A 26,580-nucleotide genomic window follows, 5' to 3' on the forward strand; every position below is an offset into this window, starting at 1 on the left:
AACGCAAGCGCAAATACGCAGCCAGCACCCCACAGGCCACACTACTAGAATTCCCACATTTCGCGACTGCGCTCAAAATGTTGCCTTTTTGACTCATTGAGATGGAAGATTTCTGCAACCTGATGTTGGCAGCATCCCTTGGTACTCGATCCACAGCTGACACTATTTCTCCCAGTGTGCCGTTCCCTCATTACATAAACATGTGTCCCACAAAATTAGCCGTGCCCTCAACAATGCAGTTACTGGGAAAGTCCACCTAACCACGGACACGTGGACAAGTGCTTGTGGGCAGGGATGGTACATCTCGCTGACGGCACACTGGGTTAACATAGTGGAAGTCGAGACCCAGTCAGACCTTGCGATGTCACATCCTCCCGACGCTAAGGATTGCGGGCCCTAGGTCAATCAGGGTTGCCCCCACAGTCTATAGTTCTTGCACCTCGTCCTCCTCCTCCCTCCTCTCCAGCCTCCATCTCTGAAATGACCACATCAGTCACAAGCTGGAAGCAATGCAGCACTGCCTCAGCCAAGTGGCAACAGGCTGTGCTGAAGCTAATATGCTTAGGTGACAAACCACACAATGCTGAAGAGTTGCAGACAGCTCTGAAAGAGCAGGCAGACCTGTGGCTGACACCGGTGAACCTACAGCCAGGTATGGTTGTGTGAGAGACAATGGCCGAAACTTGGTGGCAACTCTGAGGGAAAGCGAGCCCCCACACGTACCATGCCTGGTCCATGTGCTTAACCTCGTGGCTCAGCGATTTCTCAAAACCTACCCATAGCTTCCAGATCTGCTTGTCAAAGTAAGCTGCCTGTGTGCCCATTTTAAAAAGTCAGCTACAGCTTCCGGCACCCTTGTCGTGCTTTAGCAGCATTTGCAGCTTCCGGCTCACCGACTGATGTGTAATGTCCCCACACTTTGGAACTCTACACTGCAGATGTTGGGAAGGATTTGTGAGCAGAAGAGGGCAGTTGATGAGTACCAGCATCAACATGGCCGTCTGTATTCAGTTCAGACTCCACACATAAGACCTCAGGAGTGGACATGGATGTCAGACATATGTATCATCCTCCAAAACTTTGAGGACTCCACCAAGATCGTGAGTGGCGATGATGTCATAATTAGCATCACCATCCCTCTTCTGTGTGTTCTGAAATGTCTCTGCTCACAATCAAAGAGGATGCATTGCAGGCAGAGCACGATGAGATGGAGCAAGGTACCATACAGGGTGATTACACACAGCCGAGCCTCATCTCATCCCAAGGTGGGTTTGGTGACAATGAAGAAAAGGAGGAAGAACAGGAGCTAGTTTCATGCGCTATAGACGGTACTACCTGCAGAACTTAAATACCGTCTGTTCAGCGTGGATGGCCTGAGGACAGGGAGGAGGAGGAGGACAGGAGAGCATGATCAAGTAGTAGCACAAAGGACCGTTAGCACAGCTAGTGAGGAAGGTGCACAAGTAGGTTCCCAAACCCTCAATAGTTGTAATGATTACTTGGCACACTAAGATAGTTGAAGTGAAGGCATTTAATGTGATCAAAATACATACAGTAGTCACAAACTTTTTGGTCATCAAGACCTTCATCAGTGTACTACAAGTGAAAAAATAATAGTAATAATAAACATAAGCTACAGGAACAAAAGTATATACAAATAAAGCTGAATAAAGTGGAAGGTCATGATTATAGTATATAGAGTAGTTCAGTGGACATAGCATACATCAGAGTCCTATTGAGGCCTATAAAAAGCAGTGGTATAGTGATATGCTAATATCAACACATGGTAACATTAATTCAGCAGGAAATTGATAAAAAAATGAAAAACTCTGACCACCTATAAGGTATAATAGATAGTCGTGGGGAATTCACTTTCAATAGAGTAATGCTAAGTCTAGGGTACAAAAAGAAGTGAGGAGTGGGACTGGGCCAGGGTAAGTATGTATAATTCGTGGCAAGGATTGAGCGTAGCACCTTTACAGTAAGGTAAAGAGTATGGTGGTTTGTCAGTGACCAGAACTGGCATATCAAGGGAAAGTATAAAAAATAGCAACGATCAATATCAAGAAGCACAATAGCCATGGTGTTACCCGGTCTTTTAACTTACCAAGAAAAGTGCAAGAAGGAGGTCCTGGATGCGGTATCCACCGCTTGTCAGGAGGTGCAGTGATGGGCTCTGAGGGCTATTTATATATGATCGTGCGCTGTGCAATGTGCTTGTTGCTGTGGGTCCGGAAATGGTAAACCGGAAGTGACATGTGCATGTCAATGACCGGAAGCAGCGACATTATGCGTTCCACCATACCTGAACTAGGAGTGTTGTGCATTCCAAATGTGCTAGAGCTTGCGTTTTACTAGATCAATATGACAGTGACATAGAACAGAGAAGGTGGAGTAAGGTGGATCCGTGTGATGTCGGAAGGTGACTCAAATACAACGGAGTGCTCCAGGAGAGAAGTCATGAAGACAATATTCAGTATAGACGATTCTGGAAAAGAGACAGAAATGTCAATAATATGGCACAATATAAAATTAGAAATTGGCTAATCTATATTGACAGAATATATTGCAGACCAGAGGGTTAGATTTACAGAATCGACATGACGTATGCAAAAATTAAACATTACACGAATGACTATAAGTCATAATCTCTGTTGAGACCTCTTAGGGCCAAAGAATCCATTATGCCTCCCTGCGCTTCAGTATGTTAATACGGTCACCGCCCCGGCGGGGGGGTGAGAAATGTTCAATAATTTGAAATTTTAGTTGTGTCACACTATGGCCACGGGAGATGAAATGTTGTGGAATGGGTAGTAGAAAGTTCTTGCATCTGCAAGAAAAAACAAAGAGAAAAAGTATACATAAAAAAGGGATCAACCTTGACCAGTAGTCTTTATTAAATGTACAAATACAAAAAGGCATGAAAAAACATGGTTAAAATCATTTAAAAGCCAACATGGCAGACAGAGACAAACCAAACATAGTCCTCCCCAAAAGATAAGTGTATCAATGGTGAAATATCACAACACTTTTGAATGCACACATGACCTGAATAATGGCACAGGAAAATACAATACTGAAAAATTCCACAAGCTAGCTATATGGTTAATGAAAATCGAATATAATGTCAGTTATGCCTAAAGTTGTTTCAAAAGGCTCACGAACCTAAAATAGGAAAAGAATTTATATTTGTCACACTGAGTATTCAGTATGGCATAGACAAACCAAAAAGTATCCATAAAGCCATGAATTATTAAGTAATTACAAACCTAATACCCTTAAAGCATACTGAGAAATGAAGCCCAGAGTGTCCAGGATGTCATGAGGCAATGCAATTATAAAGTGCTAAGTGTAATCCATGGGGAGGCTGAGGCCCCACACGTATCGACACTGAAGGAGTGTCTTCCTCAGGGGAAATGTTAACAACACTCTCAAAACATGCCTTATTCATATTCATGTAATAAGGTAAAGTGATTACCAGCTATGAGGCTGAGGCGGCACACAGGGATTCTGCAGCGTGTATATAGTTGAATGCATGCGCATTGGCTGTTATGACAAAGCCAACATAATGATGTCATAACAGTGGACAAATACCGAGTGATAATACCACAAGTGCTTAAATCTTTCATTATAGAATATAATGCCCACATAAAATACAGAGCTATCGTGTGTCAAAAATTCAGTCAGTCGCCCAAAATAATGGGCACACTGTATATGGCAAAAAACCTCAGTCCCAATAAGGCATGGACAAAAAGGAACACAACAGAGATAGACCAATTAGGTTACATCCCCTCATACCTGTCCCTATTAGCAGCAAAAAGTGCTAACAATAGAGCAAGACCAAATAGATGACACAATGAAGGTGAGAAAACAAATGCACCAGAGTCTAACCAGGCAGGAGCACACTTTCTAATATGATCACCTTACAGATATAGATGTCAGCAAGTCATCTTCAGTGATGACACATATCAAAGGATGGTATACTCATGTTGGAATAAACCAAACATATATATTATAGCCCCATAAAAAGTGCCTGATGAAGATGTCAATAATAGACAAAATGTTGTACTAAGTGCAATACTGAAAAAAACAGGTGTCCTCCCAAAATTCATAGTAAATGACCAAACAGGTCACAAAAATAGACAACCAAGGTAAGGAATCTACAAGGTAAGTGAATCTACGATAATATTTAATAATTCATGGGCATCATGGATCACATTTTGCTGCTAATAGGGACAGGTATGAGGGGATGTGACCTAATTGGTCTATCTCATTTGTGTGCCTTTATGCCCATGCCTTATTGGGACTGAGGTTTTTTGCCATATATGCTCATTATTTTGGGCGACTGACTGAATTTTGGACACACGATAGCTCTGTATTTTATTTGTGCACTATATTCTATAATGAGCGATTTAAGCACTTGTGGCTATTATCACTCGGTATTTGTCCACTGTTATGACATCATTATGTGGGCTTCGTCAGAACAGCCAATGCGCGTGCGCTTACTTGGGTCACTTTGTTATTATAGTTGCCTTTGCGCCGACGTACTATGCATTTGTTGTTACTTCTACCATAGGGATATACGCACATGCGCATGTTGGAGTGTGGGATTTATCTACACTTGACATGCATTGCTGCTATGCGCATGACAGAGTGTGTGATTTATTTAAACCGGATGTCTATTGTTGCCATGGCTTTGACACATTGCGCACCTTGTACCGTTGCTTTGGTGGTGATACTTGAGCGGCATGCACATGATGGACTATGTGACCTCAGCAAACCGGAAGTCTTTCGACTACATACACGATGCAGAATCTTTGCGCCGATGCACTATGCATTTGTTACTTCTATCATGGGGATATAGGCGCATGCGCACATTGGAGTGTGGGATCTATCTACACTGGACATTTATCGCTGTTAAGCGCATGACAGAGTGTGTGATTGACTTATTTAAACCGGATGTTTATTGTTGCCATGACTTTGACACATCGCGCACTATGTACCGCTGTCATGGTGGTGCTACTTGAGTGGTGTGCGCACGTGCGTATGACGGACTATGTGACCTCGGCAAACCGTAAGTCTTTCAACTATATACATGCTTCAGAATCCCTGTGCGCCGCCTCAGCCTCACAGCTGGTAATCACTTTACCTTATTACATGAATAACACAAACAGAGAGCACAGAATAACAATTGTGCAGAAATATCCTGCAGTAAAACATACACTCACTGGCCACTTTATTAGGTACACCATGCTAGTAACGGGTTGGACCCCCTTTTGCCTTCAGAACTGCCTCAATTCTTCGTGGCAGAGATTCAACAAGGTGCTGGAAGCATTCCTCAGAGATTTTGGACCATATTGACATGATGGCATCACACAGTTGGCGCAGATTTGTCGGCTGCACATCCCTGATGCGAATCTCCCGTTCCACCACATCCCAAAGATGCTCTACTGGATTGAGATCTGGTGACTGAGGACGCCATTTGAGTACAGTGAACTCATTGTCATGTTCAAGAAACCAATCTGAGATGATTCGAGCTTTATGACATGGCGCATTATCCTGCTGAAAGTAGCCATCAGATGCCTGTTCTTAGCTGAGAGGAGTGGTACCCAGTGTGGTCTTCTGCTGCTGTAGCCCATCTGCCTCAAAGTTCGACGCACTGTGCGTTCAGAGATGCTCTTCTGCCTACCTTGGTTGTAACGGGTGGCAATTTGAGTCACTGTTGCCTTTCTATCAGCTCGAACCAGTATGCCCATTCTCCTCTGACCTCTGGCATCAACAAGGCATTTCCGGCCACAGAACTGCCGCTCACTGGATTTTTTTTCTTTTTCGGACCATTCTCTGTAAACCCTAGAGATGGTTGTGCGTGAAAATCCCAGTAGATCAGCAGTTTCTGAAATACTCAGACCAGCCCTTCTGGCACCAACAATCATGCCACGTTCAAAGGCACTCAAATCACCTTTCTTCCCCATACTGATGCTCGGTTTGAACTGCAGGAGATTGTCTTGACCATGTCTACATGCCTAAATGCACTGAGTTGCCACCATGTGATTGGCTGATTAGAAATTAAGTCTTAACACACAGTTGGACAGGTGTACCTAATAAAGTGGCCAGTGAGTGTATAACAGTAGTCAGAAAGTGCTTATGAAAAGATGATAACAAATACAGGGTATTTAGTCGATACAAAAAAACGTATCGACTAAATACCCTGTATTTGTTATCATCTTTTCATCAGCACTTGCTGACTACTGTTATATGTTTTACTGCAGGATATTTCTGCACCGACTTGTTCATACGTGTGCATGTCACATGTGTTTTTAACCCTTATTACATGAATATAAATAAGGCATGTTTTGGGTGTGTTTTTAACATTTCACCTGAGGAAGACACTCCTTTAGTGTCGATACGCGTGAGGCCTCAGCCTCCCCAAGGATTGCACTTAGCACTTTATAATTACATTGACGCATGACCATCCCCTCTCCTTATGTACTTGTGTGTCCCTTGTCCCTTGTCTTACACTTGTATATTACTCTTGTATATATTACACTTGTCTATATTTCCCCTTTTCACATGTAAAGCGCCATGGAATAAATGGCGCTATATAAATGAATAATAATAATAATAATAATGACCACCTGGACACTATGGGCTTCATTTCTCAGTATGCGTTAAGGGTATTAGGTTTGTAATTCCTTAATAATTTATGGCTTTATGGATACTTTTTGGTTTGTCTATGCCATACTGAATACTCAGTGTGACAAATATATATTCTTTTCCTATTTTAGGTTCTTGAGCCTTTTGGAACAACTTTAGGCATAAGTGACATTATATTCGATTTTTATCAACCATATAGCTTGTGGAATTTGTCAGTATTGTATTTTCCTTTGCCCATTATTCAGGTCATGTGTGCGTTCAAAAGTCCTGTGATATTTTTCCGTTGATACAGTACATTTATCTTTTGGGGAGGACTATGTTTGGTTTGTAAAGTCAATATAGAATCACTGCACACGTAAATTATGCTAAAGTGAGCTTTTTATTATTTAATTGACGGTGATGAAGCGACAGCTGACGTTTCGGCCTAACAACGGCCTTTATCACATAGTCGCTGAAAATAAAAGAATGTACAATAAGAATTCAAAATAATTATATACAAAATTATATACAGAATTATATCCGAAGAAGACACACTATTGAAGGCAAATGTCTTAATGTCATAGGATCAATTAAAAAGCATAGAGACTCAGCACAATTGAAGGGGAACAAGGAGGCGGCAGATATAACAAAGTATAGTTAAAGTGAGCTCATACCCCTTTTGAAGTAGAGTTTTGGTAGTCACCGGTTGATAGTTTATCACTGCTAGGCAATATTTCAAAAAAATGCGGATTATCCCACATGTAGAGGTAAAAGGGAGTGTGATTAGATAAAAGTATATGTATATATATATACATACACATCTACACCCATAGTATATCTAATTGCAATCATAATGAAGTATATCTATGAAGAAACCATATATCCATCTAATGTGGTCTAAGAAAGTTATATTATAGCTATGCTGTGGCATTTGTGCAATAAAAAAGGTCTTAATAGCTGACTTGATTAAATACCAATATAGCCAATAGTCCAGGTGCTAGAGGAGCAGAGATCCTGTTGGTATGGCAAAACTGCAGTAAAACAAACAAAAATGTCCAGATGAATATACAGGAAAAAATTCTCAGGACTCAGTAGTGATCGCATAGTTAAACATTACTTACAAACATTGGTGGCGCAGTGGGGGATGCAGGCACCGCCGTGCCTCAGCAGTGAATGAGGCATGTTTCCCACATACTGTTTTATATACATGTGTGAACTGGTCACATGACCGGAAGTGATGTCAGACGCTGGACTGAGAGTGCTCAGAGGCTGTACTGTCGCCCAGGTGGTGAAACCACCAAAAAGATGGCGCGGGAAACCTGCGCAAGCGCAGTAAAACACGGTGTTGCAAAGTGGCTGCGACGTGATCCAAACATAGGATCGCGTCAGAAGGGGAGCACAAGATGTCAGCGCATGTGTGTTGGAGCGCAGTAGCTGACAGGGAATTGATCCTGTTGAAAGAATGTAGTGGGGATTGATTTGTATAGAAAACACCATATGGCCACAGTAGTAGTAGAAATCAATAGAGAAAGGATCCAGCACATAACTATAAACAAAATTGCTATATGAAAATACAGTATAGTTGCAATGAAAACAATGGCATATAATGCTCAATATATATGGAATATGCAGTACAATATAATGTTATGATAATAACGAGAAAAGATATAAATACATTGTAGGAGTCCAAACTGAAAAGAAAAGAAAAGAGAAATGAAAAAGGGGGGGGGAGAAAAAATGAAAATAGAAAAATGAAAAAAGAAGCAAAAATAAAAATAATAAAAATAAAAATAAATTATAATAAAAATAAAAATAGAAATGTAAAAATAATGACAAATAATAAAAATAAAATAAAATAAAAATGAAAAAATGGAAAAGTTGAAAAATTGGAGGGGAAATTATATCTTACTGCCAGGGAAGATGTCAATAAAGTCTCATAAGGGCAAATTTTCAGTCGGTCTGGAGGGAAGAGAAAATAGTCAGGTTAGCCAATCTATTTTGCGGTTGAGACCCTTGGGATGTAGTGTGTCCAGGGTATACAGTGGGGAAAAAAAGTATTTAGTCAGTCAGCAATAGTGCAAGTTCCACCACTTAAAAAGATGAGAGGCGTCTGTAATTTACATCATAGGTAGACCTCAACTATGGGAGACAAACTGAGAAAAAAAAATCCAGAAAATCACATTGTCTGGTTTTTTTTTCATTTTATTTGCATATTATGGTGGAAAATAAGTATTTGGTCAGAAACAAAATTTCATCTCAATACTTTGTGATATATCCTTTGTTGGCAATGACAGAGGTCAAATGTTTTCTGTAAGTCTTCACAAGGTTGCCACACACTGTTGTTGGTATGTTGGCCCATTCCTCCATGCAGATCTCCTCTAGAGCAGTGATGTTTTTGGCTTTTCGCTTGGCAACACGGACTTTCAACTCCCTCCAAAGGTTTTCTATAGGCTTGAGATCTGGAGACTGGCTAGGCCACTCCAGGACATTGAAATGCTTCTTACGAAGCCACTCCTTCGTTGCCCTGGCGGTGTGCTTTGGATCATTGTCATGTTGAAAGACCCAGCCACGTTTCATCTTCAATGCCCTTGCTGATGGAAGGAGGTTTGCACTCAAAATCTCACGATACATGGCCCCATTCATTCTTTCATGTACCCGGATCAGTCGTCCTGGCCCCTTTGCAGAGAAACAGCCCCAAAGCATGATGTTTCCACCACCATGCTTTACAGTAGGTATGGTGTTTGATGGATGCAACTCAGTATTCTTTTTCCTCCAAACACGACAAGTTGTGTTTCTACCAAACAGTTCCAGTTTGGTTTCATCAGACCATAGGACATTCTCCCAAAACTCCTCTGGATCATCCAAATGCTCTCTAGCAAACTTCAGACGGGCCCGGACATGTACAGGCTTAAGCAGTGGGACACGTCTGGCACTGCAGGATCTGAGTCCATGGTGGCGTAGTGTGTTACTTATGGTAGGCCTTGTTACATTGGTCCCAGCTCTCTGCAGTTCATTCACTAGGTCCCCCCGCGTGGTTCTGGGATTTTTGCTCAACGTTCTTGTGATCATTCTGACCCCACGGGGTGGGATTTTGCGTGGAGCACCAGATCGAGGGAGATTATCAGTGGTCTTGTATGTCTTCCATTTTCTAATTATTGCTCCCACAGTTGATTTCTTCACTCCAAGCTGGTTGGCTATTGCAGATTCAGTCTTCCCAGCCTCGTGCAGGGCTACAATTTTGTTTCTGGTGTCCTTTGACAGCTCTTTGGTCTTCACCATAGTGGAGTTTGGAGTCAGACTGTTTGAGGGTGTGCACAGGTGTCTTTTTATACTGATAACAAGTTTAAACAGGTGCCATTACTACAGGTAATGAGTGGTAATGAGTGGAGGAAAGAGGAGACTCTTAAAGAAGAAGTTACAGGTCTGTGAGAGCCAGAAATCTTGTTTCTGACCAAATACTTATTTTCCACCATAATATGCAAATAAAATGAAAAAAAAACAGACAATGTGATTTTCTGGATTTTTTTTTCTCAGTTTGTCTCCCATAGTTGAGGTCTACCTATGATGTAAATTACAGACGCCTCTCATCTTTTTAAGTGGTGGAACTTGCACTATTGCTGACTGACTAAATACTTTTTTTCCCCACTGTATATCCAAAAAGTCTCCCGTTGTTTGAGTAAACGGACATGGTTGCCACCTCTCTTTGGCCTAGGTGCTTTTTCTATAATTTGGAACCTTAATTGAGACACATTGTGTCGGCATTCTTTGAAATGGGCAGGTAGTGGAAGCCATGTTTTTTCACATCTGATGGTAGATTTGTGACTGGAAATGTGGTCACGGATAGCCTGGGTGGTCTCACCAACGTATAATAGCCCACAAGGACACTTGATGATATAAACAACGAAATTAGTTTCGCATGTAAAGTGGTCTTTAATTGGGTAAGATTTACCAGTACGTGGGTGAATGACTTCATTACCTTTGATGATGTTCCAGCAGCTCATGCAATTGAGGCATGGGAAGGTACCTGTCCTTTTCTGCCCTGACAAAGTTCGTGTGACTGTCTCCTTTGAGTATCCTAAATCGGCCCTGACCAATCTGTCCTTGATGTTTTGAGGTCTCCTCAAACACATCAAAGGAGGATTTTTGAAGATCTCAATCTTCGGGTAGGCTTTGGTAAGTAGTGACCAGTGCCTATGAATAAGATTGTGAACTTTTTGCATGGAAGGATGATGACCCTGGACAAATGGAAGCCTAGGTGGTTTTGGTGTGCTGGCATTAATGTCATTGGGATCAGCTAGAGCCTTAGACATCTCGGTGGATAGTAATGTCATTGGATAATTTCTAGTTTCAAATTTTCTGGACATCTCCTGAAGTCTAAGGTCTCTGGTGGTGGGGTCTGACACGATCCTAGTAACTCTCTTAAATTGTGACCGAGGGAGACTATTTCGAATTGATTTTGGGTGGCAACGGTCATATAGGAGAAGGTTATTACAGTCAGTTGGTTTAGCGTAAATATCAGAGGTGAGTTTGCCAAGAGAATCCTTGTTGATTCTAGTGTCAAGAAAGGTAACAGATTCGGTGCTGTAGGAGAGAGTGAATTTGAGTTCCTGTCTGATATTGTTTATTGTATTGTAAAATTGGGAGAGGCTAGTGGAGTCACCTTCCCAAATACAAAAAATGTCATCTATGTAACTATACCAAGAGACAGCATGTTGTTGAAAAAGCGAATTCGGGTAGATGTGATCTCGTTTAAATTTGTCCATATAGAGATTTGCGTACACGGGGGGCTACATTAGACCCCATTGTGGTGCCGCATATCTGGACAATGAAATCTTCGAATCGGAAGAAGTACTCCCGTAGTACCACGTTTAGAAGGTCTAAACATAATTCCTGAGGACCTGTATCAATGTTAGCTTCATTCAAAGTGGATGATACCGCTTCAATGCCTTTGTCATGTGAAATTGATGTGTACAGGCTGTTAACGTCAAGAGAACAGAGAATACTAGTGGATGAAATGGAGTCTATGATACGGATATTGCTTAGAAAATCTCCTGTGTCTTGAATGAAAGATTTGGTGGTATAGGTATGAGGTGTTAATAATTTTTCAAGGAATATGGATAACGGGTTGAGAATGGAGTCTGTAGAGGCGACGATGGGACGTCAAGGTGGATTGTGTAGGTCCTTATGAATTTTGGGAAGAATATATAACACTGGAGTTATTGGATGTTGATTAGTTAAAAAAGTTTTAGTTTTAGTGTCGATTGTCCCAAGTTCAAGGTGTTTATTGAGAATGGTTTCAATTTTTCTACGTATGGTGAATGTAGGGTCACCCTGAATTCTACGATATGTGTAAGTATCTGAAAGTTGTCTCCTTATTTCGGTCACATATTGACTTTTATTCATAACAACGATTGCGCCACCTTTGTCCGCAGGTTTTATGATAATGTTGGAATTTTCCTTTAACGATGATATAGCCTGTTTTTCGGCTGATGATAAATTATGACAGACAGGGAGTAGGCCCAATCATTGTTCATGGATAGTGAGTTTGATATCTCTGTCTAATAGGTCTATGAAGGTCTCAACCGCATGATTGGTTTTAGGGGGTATGAAACTGCTTGGATTTCGCAACCCCAAGGTGTCAATGGTAATAGAGGGGGAGGGGGAGGTCTCCCGGTTTGAGGCTAGACCAGCAGTGTTGGTCCCATGGGGTATAGAGTCCTCAAAGTGTACCTTGAGTCTCATGTTTCGATAAAATTGTTGTAAATCTTTCTCTAGTTGGAAGGCATCCCATCTAGGCGTTGGACAGAAGGAGAGGCCCAAGTTTAATACTTTGAGTTCTAGAGGAGAAAGGGAATAGTCAGAAATATTAACAACTAAGTTTGCACTCCTACCTGTTGTGAGCGAAGGGTCATTTGGCAATTCTGATTTCCTCCTCCTCGACCGCCTGGTTGGCGTGTGTTTTGTCCTAAAAAAGGAACCCTTGGGACGGGTGTGCCATCAGTGTCGCTCCCAGATCCTGGTGAGGAACCCCCGGCTGGAGAGGATCCCCCGGAGGCCGTATAACCTCCTTGTTGGCGTCGAGACCTTGTTCGGTAGTATCTTGGTGCCGTGTCTTCCCATCTGTACACTCTATTATTCAGATAGTCCTCCGTATCGCGCTGAAATTTGGACCGTTTCCTTTCTTCCAGAGTTTTTTGATGTGTCAGTAAGATAGCGTCCACTTTACTTTTAAGAGAGTTGAACTCAGTGGTATTTAGGGTAGAGGTTAATTGAGTCTCAATGGTGGCAATTTTGACTTCAGTTTCCTTAATTGCCTCCTGAAGGTGCTCAATAGTAAGCAATATTATGTCGAATGAACATTTATTAAGAATTTTCTGGAAGGTGGCGCAATATTTTGCGTTATCTGAAAAAAAGGTAGGTCGTAGATTGCTGTGAAGACCACGGGGTATCTTCCCTTGTCTATGATATTCGCCCAACGTTGCGCAGTGCAGGTTGTAGGCTATGAGTCTTTTTCTTTCTTTTTCCCAATCTTTTGTCGTGATGTCTCTGCTAGGGACGTGAAGAAAATCTGTGCCAGATCTAATTTTGGATAAAATCGTAGCTCCTAGGGCATCATCGTACATGTAGGTTTCTGAAGTCAGTCGGTGCTGATAACCAAAAAAATCGATACAGTAAATATGGCAGATGGCTAGCACTCGACTAGTGTAATGAACAAACGGTGCTAGTGAAAGGGAGCCTCTGGTCCCGTAAATGTAAAGTCAATATAGAATCACTGCACACGTAAATTATGCTAAAGTGAGCTTATGATTGCAATTAGATATACTATGGGTGTAGATGTGTATGTATATATATATATATATATATATATATACATACATATACTTTTATCTAATCACACTCCCTTTTACCTCTACATGTAGGATAATCCGCATTTTTTTTAAATATTGCCTAGCAGTGATAAACTATCAACCGGTGACTACCAGAACTCTACTTCAAATGGGGTATGAGCTCACTTTAACTATACTTTGTTATATCTGCTGCCTCCTTGTTCCCCTTCAATTGTGCTGAGTCTCTATGCTTTTTAATTGATCCTATGACATTAAGACATTTGCCTTCAATAGTGTGTCTTCTTCGGATATAATTCCTATATTTTGTATATTTTGTATATAATTATTTTGAATTCTTATTGTACATTCTTTTATTTTCAGCGACTATGTGATAAAGGCCGTTGTTAGGCCGAAACGTCAGCTGTCGCTTCATCACTGTCAATTAAATAATAAAAAGCTCACTTTAGCATAATTTACATGTGCAGTGATTCTATATTGACTTTACATTTACGGGACCAGAGGCTCCCTTTCACTAGCACCGTTTATTCATTACACTAGTCGAGTGCTAGCCATCTGCCATATCTACTATGTTTGGTTTGTCTCTGTCTGCCATGTTGGCTTTTAAATTATTTTAACCATGGTGTTTTTTCATGCCTTTTTGTATTTGTACATTTAATAAAGACTACTGGTCAAGGTTGATCCCTTTGTTATGTATACTTTTTCTCTTGTTTTTTCGTGCATTACTTCTTATATACATATGATTGATCCCTGACTGTGATATTCATGCGGTGCCCGCTACACTTTTCTTTTTTGTAGGTTCTTGCCTCTGATGGTGGATTTATGCTTTGAAATTATATCTTTTATGGACTGAGTTGTCTCACCGACATATAATAATCCACAGAGGCATTTAACCAAATAGACAACAAAGCTTGAGTCACATGTAAAGTAGTTGTTGACAGTATATTCAGTATATTTTTTTACCTGTGTATGGATGATAGATGGTGTCCCCTTTTAGAACATTGTTGCACTGGCTGCAATTCAGACAAGGAAATGTGCCCAATTTAGGGTTACGTAGGAACCATTGTGTGGAAGCTGTCCGTATGGGACCTATATCGGCCTTTACCAGAGTATCACATAGGTTTCGTCCCCTTTTGAAGCAGGGAAGGAAGGGTACTTTAAAAGCTTCAATGTCTAGATGGGCAGTCCTTAAAATGTGCCAATGTTTCCGAATTGTTCTATGGATAATATATGCTGATGGGTGATAGCAATGAACAGAAGAAATATGATTAGGAAATTTATTACCTGAAGATCTGGTAGAAGTTACTGGTGTATGGAGTACATGAGGCGGATAACCTCTAGCTAGAAATTTGGATTTCATCTCACCAACCCTTTGTGCTTGTAAAGTTGGATCGGAGACGATCCTATTGACCCTCTGTAATTGGGAACAGGGTATGGAATTTTTCATTCTAGTCAGGTGAAAGCTATCGTAGTGCAATAGACTATTCCTATCAGTAGGTGTATAATACAGGTCAGTGGAGAGTCGATCTGAATTGTCCTTAATGACCATAGTGTTGAGAAAGCTAATCCAGTATGGATCACATGTCATTGTAAAGTCTAGGCCTGGCCAGGATGTTTTGAGGAACACAAAAATATTGTTAAGGGAGTCCAGGTCACCTTTGCAAATGCAAAAAATATCAATGTACCTTTTCCACACTCTGACATTAGAGCGGAAAAGGTCATTGGTATAGATGAGGCTGTCCGCGCAATGGGTCATGTATGAATTAGCGTCTGGAGGCGCTACATTTGAACCCATTGCTGTGCCTCTCGTTTGAAGGTAGTAGGTGTGTTCAAAAAGAAAATAAATTCTAGAGAGAATAGAAAGGAGGTCACAGCAGTGATCGATCTGGTCAGGATCCATATTGGAGATGGATAACAATAGGCATACTGATTGGATGCCATGAGTATGGGGTATTCAAGTTTACAGATTCTTTAAGTCAAATGAGACAAGAAGGGTGTTTTCCGGTATGTTACCCAGGGTATTGAAAACCGAGAGAAATGCTCCTGTGTCTAGGAGAAAAGATGTAGTCTGATTAATGGGGTAAAGGTCCCGTTACATTTAGCGATGCACCAGCGATCCCAACAACGATACGACCCGGTCAGGATCGCTGATGCATCGCTAACTGGTCGCTAGTGAGCTGCCAAACAGGCAGATCTCACCAGCGATGCAGCAGCAGTCAGCGGTCATTACTTACCTGTCAGACAGCAGCTCTGCTGACAACTTCCTCCCTCGTCCATGGAGTCGCTCGTCGGTGCCAGCAGGAAGCCGACGACGAGAAATGGACCAGGACGATCTCGCGCGATCAACGATAGCCAGCGGGGGGGGGGGGGCGGTCGGATGTAAGTGTCACATGTAGCGAGATCGCTAGCGATGTCGCTGTTGCATCACAAAATCGGTGACGCTTTAGCGATATCGCTAGTGATCTCGCTATGTGTGAAGGGGGCTTTAGAATCTTCTCCAGATATAAGGAGATACGTGATAAGATAGACTCGGTTGAAGCTACAATTGGTCTCTTACGGAGAGTGCCGTAAATTTTTATGAATTTTTGGGAGTAGGTAAAATACTGGTGTGATGAGGTGCTTCTTAGTAATAAAATCAGATGTTTTGTTATCCAGTACTCCCTTTGTAAGAAATTTTTCTAAAGTGCTTTTGATTAGCTTAGAGTATAATTTTGATTTGATTAGTGTATAATGAGTGGGATCCCTAGAGAGTTTCATATAGATTGAAGTGTCATGTAATTGGCGATGTGCCTCCTCTAGATACTGGGATCTATCGATTACCACAATGGCTCCACCCTTATCAGGTGGTTTGATGATAATATCCTTATCCTGTTGCAAGGATCTGAGCACCTGTCTATCAAGAGGGGTAAGATTAGAGGGGTAATGTGTTCTACCTCTATCAATATCACTTCTAAGGTTTTGAAAAGTGTCATCAACAAATTTAATGAGAGTCTCTAAAGCATTTGAGCCAAGTGAGGGTCTATAAGTACTTTGGTTATGTAGACCTAGGTTGGAAATAGATAAACACTTGGGGTTTGTAATGATTAGAGGTTCGGGGGCCCTCGTGTCAATTTCTGCATAATGCACTTTTAAGCATAGTAGTCTGTAGAATCTTTGGAGATCCATCTCCAAATTGAAGGTGTTATACTTATAAATGGAGCAAAAGGATAGACCTTTTTGCAAGACACAATTCTCCGCTATCCCCAGGGATTTGGATGAAATGTTTACTTCAAGTGAGTTGGTACCTGGAAACGTGTCACCCTGGTGGAGTCCATGTTCCTGCGAACGTCGGTTCCCCCGCTGCATCCTCTTCTTCTTATTGGTCTCCTCCGATGGCCAAAAAGGGACCAGGTCCGGGGCGTCTATCTGGCCTCTCCTGGTCCGAACCAGAAGAAAAGTCTGTTGAAGACCTGTAGTCTTGTCTGGTAGATTGAAGTCTGGATGTAGACTGGTCTCACCATCTGTACACCATGTCTAGTTCAGAATCCTCCACTTCTCTCTGAAATTTCACCCTTTTCCTAAGTTCTGTTTCCTGGCAATGTTGGGCATTGTTAGTGTCTCTCTTGGATTTTAAGTTACTGAATTCCTCCGCAGAGTTGGTGGCTGAGAGTTGGCTTTCAATATTCTTGATCCGTTCCTGGCTTGAGGAGATGCTCATATGCAGGTGCTCTAATGTGAGTCATGAGATCAAAGGAATATTATCTAATATATAAAGGTCAATGTGTGTGTATGGGTATGTTTGTATGTACTATATGTATGTGTGTATGTCCGGGATTGGCATCTGCACCATCGCAGCTACAGCCACAAAATTTTGCACAGTCACACATCTGGACCCCGAGAGCGTCATAGGCTATGTTGTGAGGTGAAATTTTAACCCCGCGCATTCCAATTCACTAAACAATTTTGCCCCTAGGTACATAATGGGGAAAAAGTGTATGTATGTATGTGTGTGTGTATGTCCGGGATTGGCATCTGCACCGTCGCAGCTACAGCCACAAAATTTTGCACAGTCACAGGTCTGGACCCCGAGAGCGTCATAGGCTATGTTGTGAGGCAAAATTTTAACCCCGCGCATTCCAATTCGCCAAACAATAAACAATTTGGACTATTATTCTTATCATTTCTATGGTGCTATCGTCCTTCTGCAAAGCAGGAAATAACACAATTTATTACCGTGCCAACACAGATCACCCTCTGACAAAGACTGCAGGGGGAGCCCATTATCACACAGTACAGGATTAGACACACTGCTCAGCAGTCAGTATCACACAGGATAGGATTAGATACACAGCTCAGCAGTCAGTATCACACAGGATAGTATTAGATACACGGCTCAGCATACAGTATCACACAGGATAGGATTAGATACACAGCTCAGCAGTCAGTATCACACAGGATAGGAATAGATACACTGCTCAGCAGACAGTATCACACAGGATAGGATTAGATGCACAGCTCAACACACAGTATCACACAGAATAGGATTAGATACACGGCTCAGCAGTCAGTATCACACAGGAGAGGATTAGATACACAGCTCAGCAGTCAGTATCACACAGGAGAGGATTAGACACACGGCTCAGCAGTCATTATCACACAGGATAGGATTAGATACACAGCTCAGCAGTCAGTATCACACAGGATAGGATGAGATACACAGCTCAGCAGACAGTATCACACAGGATAGGATTAGATACACAGCTCAACATTCAGTATCACACAGGATAGGAATAGATACGAGGCTCAGCAGACAGTATCACACAGGATAGAATTAGATACACAGCTCAGCACACAGTATCACACAAAATAGGATTAGATACACGGCTCAGCAGTCAGTATCACACAGGGTAAGATTAGGTACACGGCTCAGCAGTCAGTACCACACAGGACAGGATTAGATACACGGCTGAGCAGTCAGTAACGCACATGATAGGATTAGGTACACGGCTCAGCAGTCGGTATCACACAGGATAGGGTTTGATACACGGCTCAGCAGATGGTATCACACAGGATAGGATTAGATACATTACATTGCTCAGCAGTCAGTATCACACAGGATAGGATTAGATACACAGCTCAGCAGTCAGTATCACACAGGATAGGATTAGATACATTACATTGCTCAGCAGTCAGTATCACACAGGATAGGATTAGATACACAGCTCAGCAGTCAGTATCACACAAGAGAGGATTAGACACATGGCTCAACAGTCAGTATCACACAGAATAGGATTAGATACACAGTTCAGCAGTCAGTATCACATAGGATAGGATTAGATACACAGCTCAGCAGTCAGTATTACACAGGATAGGAATAGATACACGGCTCAGCAGACAGTATCACACATGCTAGGATTAGGTTCACGGCTCAGCAGTCAGTAACACACGATAGGATTAGATACACAGCTCAGCAGAAAGTATCACACAGGTGAGGATTAGGTACACAGCTCAGCAGACATTATCACGCAGGATAGGGTTAGATACACAGCTCATAAACAGGATGTGCCAATGGAGAGGACATTTTCATTCCAAGAATTCCACTCATTCCATCTGATTTGTTTTTTGATTTTAAACGCCTCCAGTTTCCAGTTCAACTTGTGGTGTAGTAACCACTATGTCCACTACGGGGCGCTGTATGGATGTCCGAAGAGAGAGGATGAGTGGCAGAATACTGAATGACCATTATGTATCTCAAGGTGGATGGCCTTGAGATGCAGGCTCGAGTATTGATCAGCAGAGGTACTGCTGACGCTTCCGTTACAATGTGTCAGGGAAGTCTGTGTATGGCTGTGTGTAATAGGACATTTAGTGAGGTCATAGCTATGTGATCACCTGTGGGTGTGGTTATGAACCATATAAGGTACCTGAGGTCTGGTCACAGGGGGCGAATGCTGGGACCTGGTTGGTCCAGTGTGGAAGGTCCCGTCTGAGTGAGATGGGGCTGCCTTCTGGCAGTGAACACTGTATTAATGGCTGCACGTGCCTGGTAATTCCCTGGAGGGAATGGATGTCTGCCGTATGATGGTGAAGGAACCATGAGTGACCCTGACGTGGGTGAGATAACACTGAGGCTGAAGAGCCTGTGTAATGGACATTTGCATAACCTGTGTGATATAAGGATAATCAGAGTGAAGCTCTATAATGGACGCTATGCTGTAATGCTGTTGTATATTGCTGCTGTGGGTTTATGATGGAGGAATAAACCGCATGGACTATGTTATGGTTTATGAAAACCTGGTGCCGGATGTGTTTTGTTCGCTGCCTAGTGAGGATCCCCTAACTGAATGACAGCGCTACCTCACAATTGGTGGAGAAAGCTATGGGCATTGTTGTAGCCTTGTTGCAGGGAGCAACGGAAGAGGACTGCAAAGTCGGTTGCTAAGGGCAACGCTGAGTCAGGAAGGCTGACGGTTGGGGTTGACCACTGCCTGGCTGTGGTTCTGGAACTGTGGGGCGGCCTAGTGAGTAAGGCACTGTCCGGACTGGTGAGCCCAGTGCAGCCGTTTCCCCAGGAGAAAGAGACTGGTGATTGCTAGGGTGCCTCTGCGGAGAAGAGGTATCTGAGGACCTGTGTGGCCGACACAGGTAATGGACTGGTGTTCGTGTGGTACTGACCTGGGTCAGTGGGAAAGACTGTGTATAGAGTTGAGCGACTTTTGTTATTTTAGGGTCGAGTTTCGTTTCGTGAAACCCGACTTTTCCAAAAGTCGGGTCGAGCAAGATCGGCCGACTATAGGGAAGAGTCGGGGTCGTCCCGAAACACGAAACCCAATGTAAGTCAATGGGGAATAAAAGTCGGCAGTGAGAGGACAGGAAACACACCTACAGTGCCCACTTGAATGCCAAAAGCATCAATTCTTCTTACTTAAGCTTGTCAACCTTAATTAACTTCATAATACTAGTTACGCACTGAAAAATGCACGCTCAGTACCTCAGCAGGACAAAAAAAAAATTGGGATTGCTTTTAAAAAAGCAGTTTGCAGAGCAGTGGGTAAACAGCAATGCAGCCGTCAGGAAGCCTTAGAAGGCAGCCTAACAACCAACACCGCTGATCCAGCAAAATATAGCCTCCCCAGGCAAAATCGCTAGCACCAGAAGCAGTTTTTGGTGTCTTCTTACCTGCCTAACGCTCTCGCTACAGAATCAGCAGCAGCAGCAACTCTCCCTATTCTGAGATCAGCATGAGGAACATGGCGGTCGGCGTGCACGCCCTTTTATACCCCCTGTGACGCCCACCAAAGCAAGCCAATCACTTGCATGCCCTTTTCAAAGATGGTGGTGACCCCTGCCTATGTCATCACATTGCCCACAGTGTCCGTGGATCCTGATTGGCTGAAAAAGAGCGCAAAACAAACTTTTGAAACGCGACTTTGGCACGTAAGTCGCCGAACTCGTGGCCGACCTCATCCTAGGGTTGGGTTTCATTTCATGAAACCCGACTTTGCCAAAAGTCGGCGACTTTTGAAATTTTTCGACCCGTTTCGCTCAACTCTAACTGTGTACCTGGAGGGTTCAGTGAGCAAGGTCCTGGAGGGTCAGTGTTGGGAGGTTCTGGGAGAAGAATCGGATCCCTGGAGCATGTGATATGACCTTGGACCTGGTGAGGTGTGAGTGTTGGGCAGTCTCAGCTGGAGACGGATGTCCTAAATAGCACCCACCGAGCCCCTGGACCTAAGGTTGACAAGCTTCAGTAATAAAAATTGATGTTTTTGCCATTCAAATGGGCACTGTAGGTGTGTTTAATGTCCTCCACTCCCTGCCGACTTTGCTTCCCCATTGACTTGCATTGGGTTTCGTGTTTCAGTCGGCCTTCGACTTTTCATGATAATCGACCGATTTCGTTCGACCCGACTTTTGAGAAAGTCGAGTGTCATGAAACCCGACTCGACCCGAAAAAAGGCAAAGTCGCTCATGTCTAATCTCGACTTCTCTAAAGCATTTGACACTGTCCCACATAAAAGATTGGCAAGTAAGATGAGAAAGATTGGGCTAGGGGAAAATGTGTGTAGATGGGTAGGCAGCTGGCTTAGTGATAGAAAACAAAGAGTGGTTATTAATGGTGCATACTCAGATTGGGCCAGGGTTAATAGTGGGGTACCACAGGTTTCTGTATTGGGCCCCCTACTATTTAATATATTTATTAATGATTTAGTGGATGGCTTACACAGTAAAATATCAGTATTTGCAGATGATACAAAACTATGTAAGGTAGTTAACACAAAGGAGGACAGTTTGCAACTACAGAATAGATTTGAGTAAATTGGAGAATTGCGCTGAAAAATAGCAAATGAGGTTTAACACAGATAAGTGTAAGGTTATGCACATGGGAAGGAGAAACAGATGCTACAATTACTTACTAAATGGGAAACTGCTGGGGAAATCAGACATAGAAAAAGACTTAGGCATCTTAGTCAATAAGAAGCTAAATTGGAGTGCCCAGTGTCAGGCAGCTGCCACCAAAGCAAATAGGGTCATGGGATGCATTAGAAGAGGTCTGGGGACACGAGATGAAAACATAATTCTCCCTCTATACAAATCACTCTTCAGACCACACTTGGAGTATTGTGTGCAATTTTGGACGCCAGTGCTCATGAAAGACATTACTGAACTTGAAAGGGTTCAAAGGTGGGCTACTAAAATGATAAATGGAGTTGGTTCACTACAATACCCAGAAAGGTTATCAAAATTAGGTCTATTTAGTCTAGAAAAGAGAAGACTTAGAGGAGACCTAATATATATGTACAAGTATATCAGAGGGCAATACAGAGATCTCTCCAATGAACTGTTTGTACCAAGGACTCTGACAAGAACAAGGGGGCATTCTATTAGTTTGGAGGAAAGACAATTTCTGCACCAGCATAGAATAGGGTTCTTCACGGTAAGAGCAGTGAGGCTCTGGAATTTTCTTCCTGAGGAAGTGGTGATGGCCAACTCACTGAATGAATTTAAGAAAGGAATGGATGCTTTTCTTGTGAGTAACAGTATAGAAGGTTACGAATAACATAATATTGTAGGTAGATGATTGACCCAGCTTAGGGGAAGGAATTTTTTTCCCTATGGAGAAAATTGGCTTCTACTCTGTGGGTTTTTTGCCTTCCCCAGGATCAACAATGCAGAACAGCTGCACTAAAAATAGGCTGAACTAGATGGACATAAGGTCTTCCTTCAGCCTTCAAAACTATGTTACTATGTTACTATGTTACCATCCCCTTGGCACCAGGGCAATCCAAATCCATACGGGAAAATTCCCCAAACTGCGGAACAAACCCATAATTGACCTGAAAGGGAGACTTTCCGGTAGACTGATTAATATGACAGTTGAATGCAAATTCTGCCATGGGCAATACCTCACACCAGTCTTCCTGTCTGGAGGAGGCCAGGCATCTCAGAATCTGCTCCAACGACTGGTTGGTGCGTTCAGTCTGTCCATTGGATTCCGGGTGATAGGCAATGTGACCCCCAACTTCATTTAAAACGCTCTCCAAAACCTGGCCACAAATTGCACACCCCTGTCTGACACCACGCTCACAGGCACTACATGCAATCGAACAATGTGCTGTATAAACAAGTGGGTCAAGGTTTCAGCCGATGGTAATACAGGTAATGGCACAAAGTGAGCTTGCTTAGAAAATCTATCAACCACTACCCATACCACTGAGTTGCCCTTGGAAGATGGAAGATTAGTGATAAGGTCCATGGACAGGTGTGTCCATGGTTTATCCGGAATTGGCAAAGGCACTAATTCCCCGGCCGGCAGGACCTGAGAGCTTTTAGATCGCGCGCACACCCCACAAGAATTTACAAACCTTTTTATATCAGTACCCATAGAGGGCCACCAAAAACCCCTAGCTACTGCCCACTCGGGTAGCTGCAATACCAGGGTGTGCACTTAACACAGAATCATGAAATTCTTGAAGGAGTGGGAGTTCGGGTACAAACAATTTACCTGGGGGTTTATTCCTGGGAGCTTGTGCTTGTGCTTCCAGAATCTCTCTCTGTAACTCAGAGGAGATTTCAGCTACAACCACTCCCGGTTGAAGAATGGAGGAAGGAGGTTCTGGAGGGGACACAGAATCAAAACTTCGGGACAAGGCACCTGCCTTTACATTTTTAGACCCTGGTCGGAACGTGATGGTAAAATGAAATTGAGAAAAAAAAAGTGCCCACCGAGCCTGTCTGGGGGTCAATCTCTTAGCAGACTCGATATAGGCCAGGTTTTTATGACCGTAATGGGATGAGCGGCCCCCTCCAAAAAATGCCTCCATTCTTCGAAGGCCAATTTAGCCGCTAACAATTCCGTTACCGACATCATAGTTTCTCTCGGCCGAAGAGAACTTCTTAGAGAAAAAGGCACAGGGTTTGAGGTTAGTCAGGGTAGAGGGGCCCTGTGACAATACTGCCCCCACCCCCACCTCCAAAGCGTCGACCTCGACGATAAAAGGTCTTGACGAATCTGGTTGTATCAACACAGGGGCTGTGCTAAAACACTTCTTTAGTGTAAGGAAGGAATTTTTTGCGGCCACGGACCAATTTTTTACATCTGCCCCTTAAAGAGTGAGGTGCGTCAAAGGTTTCACCACCTGCAAGAACCCTTTAATTAACTTCCTATAATAATTGGCGAAGCCCAGAAATCGCTGCAACCCCTTCAGGTCATAATGCTGCACCCAATCTGCAATGGCCTGAACCTTCCCTAGATCCATGCGGAATCCCTTCCCGGATACAATTACACCCAGAAAAGACAGTTCTTGCATAAAAAATGAGCACTTCTCCAGCTTAGCATACAAATGGTTCTCCCGGAGTCTCATAAGAACCATATGTAAATGGTGTAAGGGTGACTGACTGTCCTCAGAGTATATCGAGATGTCATCCAAGTAGATGACTAGATAACGCCCAATCAAGTCAGAAAAAACAACATTAACCCCTTCACGACCAATGACGCCACATAGGCGTCATGAAACCTGGTTCAACACTGACCAGTGACGCCTATGTGGCATCATGACTTTAAAGCCCCCCTGCGGGTCGGGTGACCTAGGTCACTGAAAGGTCACCCGACCCGCAGATACAGGGGGCTTTGTAATTCACCACTGGGGGCGTGGCTTCGCCCCCACGTGGCTATGATCGCTCTGATTGGCTGTTAAAAGTGAAACAGCCAATCAGAGTGATAGTAATATTTCATCAATGAAAATTGATGAAATATTACAATCCAGCCATGTCCGACGCTGCTGTAGGGCTGGGTTGAAAAGAGGGTTAGGGTTGAAAAGTCGGTTAGGGTTGGAAAGAGGGTTAGGGTTGGAAAGAGGGTTAGGGTTGGAAAGAGGGTTAGGGTTAGGGTTGGAAAGAGGGTTAAGGTTGGAAAGAGGGTTAGGGTTGGAATTAGGGTTAGGGTTGGAATTAGGGTTAGGCTTGTGGTTAGGGTTATGGTTAGGGTTGGGATTAGGGTTAGGGGTATGTTGGGGTTAGGGTTATGGTTAGGGTTGGGATTAGGGTTAGGGATGTGTTGGGGTTAGGGCTGTGGATAGGGGTGTGTTGGGGTTAGGGCTGGAGTTAGAATTGAGGGGTTTCCACTGTTTAGGCACATCAGGGGGTCTCCAAACGCGACATGGTGCAACCATTGATTCCAGCCAATTTTGCGTTCAAAAAGTTAAATGGTGCTTCCTCCCTTCCAAGCCCCGACGTGTGCCCAAACAGTGGTTTACCCCAACATATGGGGTATCAGCGTACTCAGGAAAAATTGCACAACAACTTTGGGGGTCTAATTTCTCCTGGTGCCCTTGGGAAAATAAAAAATTGGGGGCTAAAAAAATATTTTTGTGGAAAAAGTTTTTTTTTTTATTTTCACGTCTCTGCGTTATAAACTTCTGTGAAGCACTTGGGGGTCCAAATTGCTCACCAGGCATCTAGATAAGTTACTTGGGAGGTCTAGTTTCCAAAATGGGGTCACATGTGGGGGGTTTCTATTGTTTAGGCACATCAGGGGCTTTGCAAACGCAATGACGACCGCAGACCATTCCATCAAAGTCTGCATTTCAAAACGCCACTACTTCCATTCCGAGCCCTTACGTGTGCCCAAACAATAGTTCCCCCCCGTATATGGGGCACCAGCGTACTCAGGACAAACTGTACAACAACTTTTGGGGTCCAATTTATCCTGCTACCCTTGTGAAAAAAAAATTGCTGGCTAAAAATCATTTTTTTTGAGGAAAAAAAAATATTTTTTATTTTCACGTCTCTGCGTTATAAACTTCTGTGAAGCACTTGAGGGTTCAAGGTGCTCACCACACATCTAGATAAGTTCCTTGGGGGGTCTAGTTTCCAAAATGGGGTCACTTATGGGGGGGTTCCACAGTTTAGGTACATCAGGGGTTCTGCAAATGTAACATGATGCCCGCAGACCATTCCATCAAAGTCAGCATTTCATAATGTCACTATTTCCCTTCCGAGCCCCGACGTGTACCCAAACAGTGGTCATCCCCCACATATGGGGTATCAGCGTACTCAGGACAAACTGGACAACAACTTTTTGGGTCCAATTTATCCTGCTACCCTTGTGAAAAAAAAATTGCTAGCTAAAAATCATTTTTTTTGAGGAAAAAAAAATATTTTTTATTTTCACGTCTCTGCGTTATAAACTTCTGTGAAGCGCTTGGGGGGTCAAGGTGCTCACCACACATCTAGATAAGTTCTTTGGGGGGTCTAGTCTCCAAAATGGGGTCACTTGTGGGGGGTTCCACAGTTTAGGTACATCAGGGGCTCTGCAAATGTAACATGATGCCCGCAGACCATTCCATCAAAGTCAGTATTTCAAAATGTCACTACTTCCCTTCCGAGCCCCGACGTGTGCCCAAACAGTGGTTCCCCCCCACATGTGGGGTACCAGCATACTCAGGACAAACTGGACAACAAATGTTGGGGTCTAATTTATCCTGGTACCCTTGTGAAAATAAAAAATTGCGCACTAAAAAATAATTTTTTTAAATTTTTTTTATTTTCACGGCTCTGCGTCATAAACTTTTGTGAAGCACTTGAGGGTTCAAGGTGCTCACCACACATCTAGATAAGTTCC

Source organism: Dendrobates tinctorius, unplaced genomic scaffold, assembly GCF_039654945.1.
Source record: "Dendrobates tinctorius isolate UK_male_01 unplaced genomic scaffold, ASM3965494v1 ptg000102l, whole genome shotgun sequence".
NCBI lineage: Eukaryota > Metazoa > Chordata > Amphibia > Anura > Dendrobatidae > Dendrobates > Dendrobates tinctorius.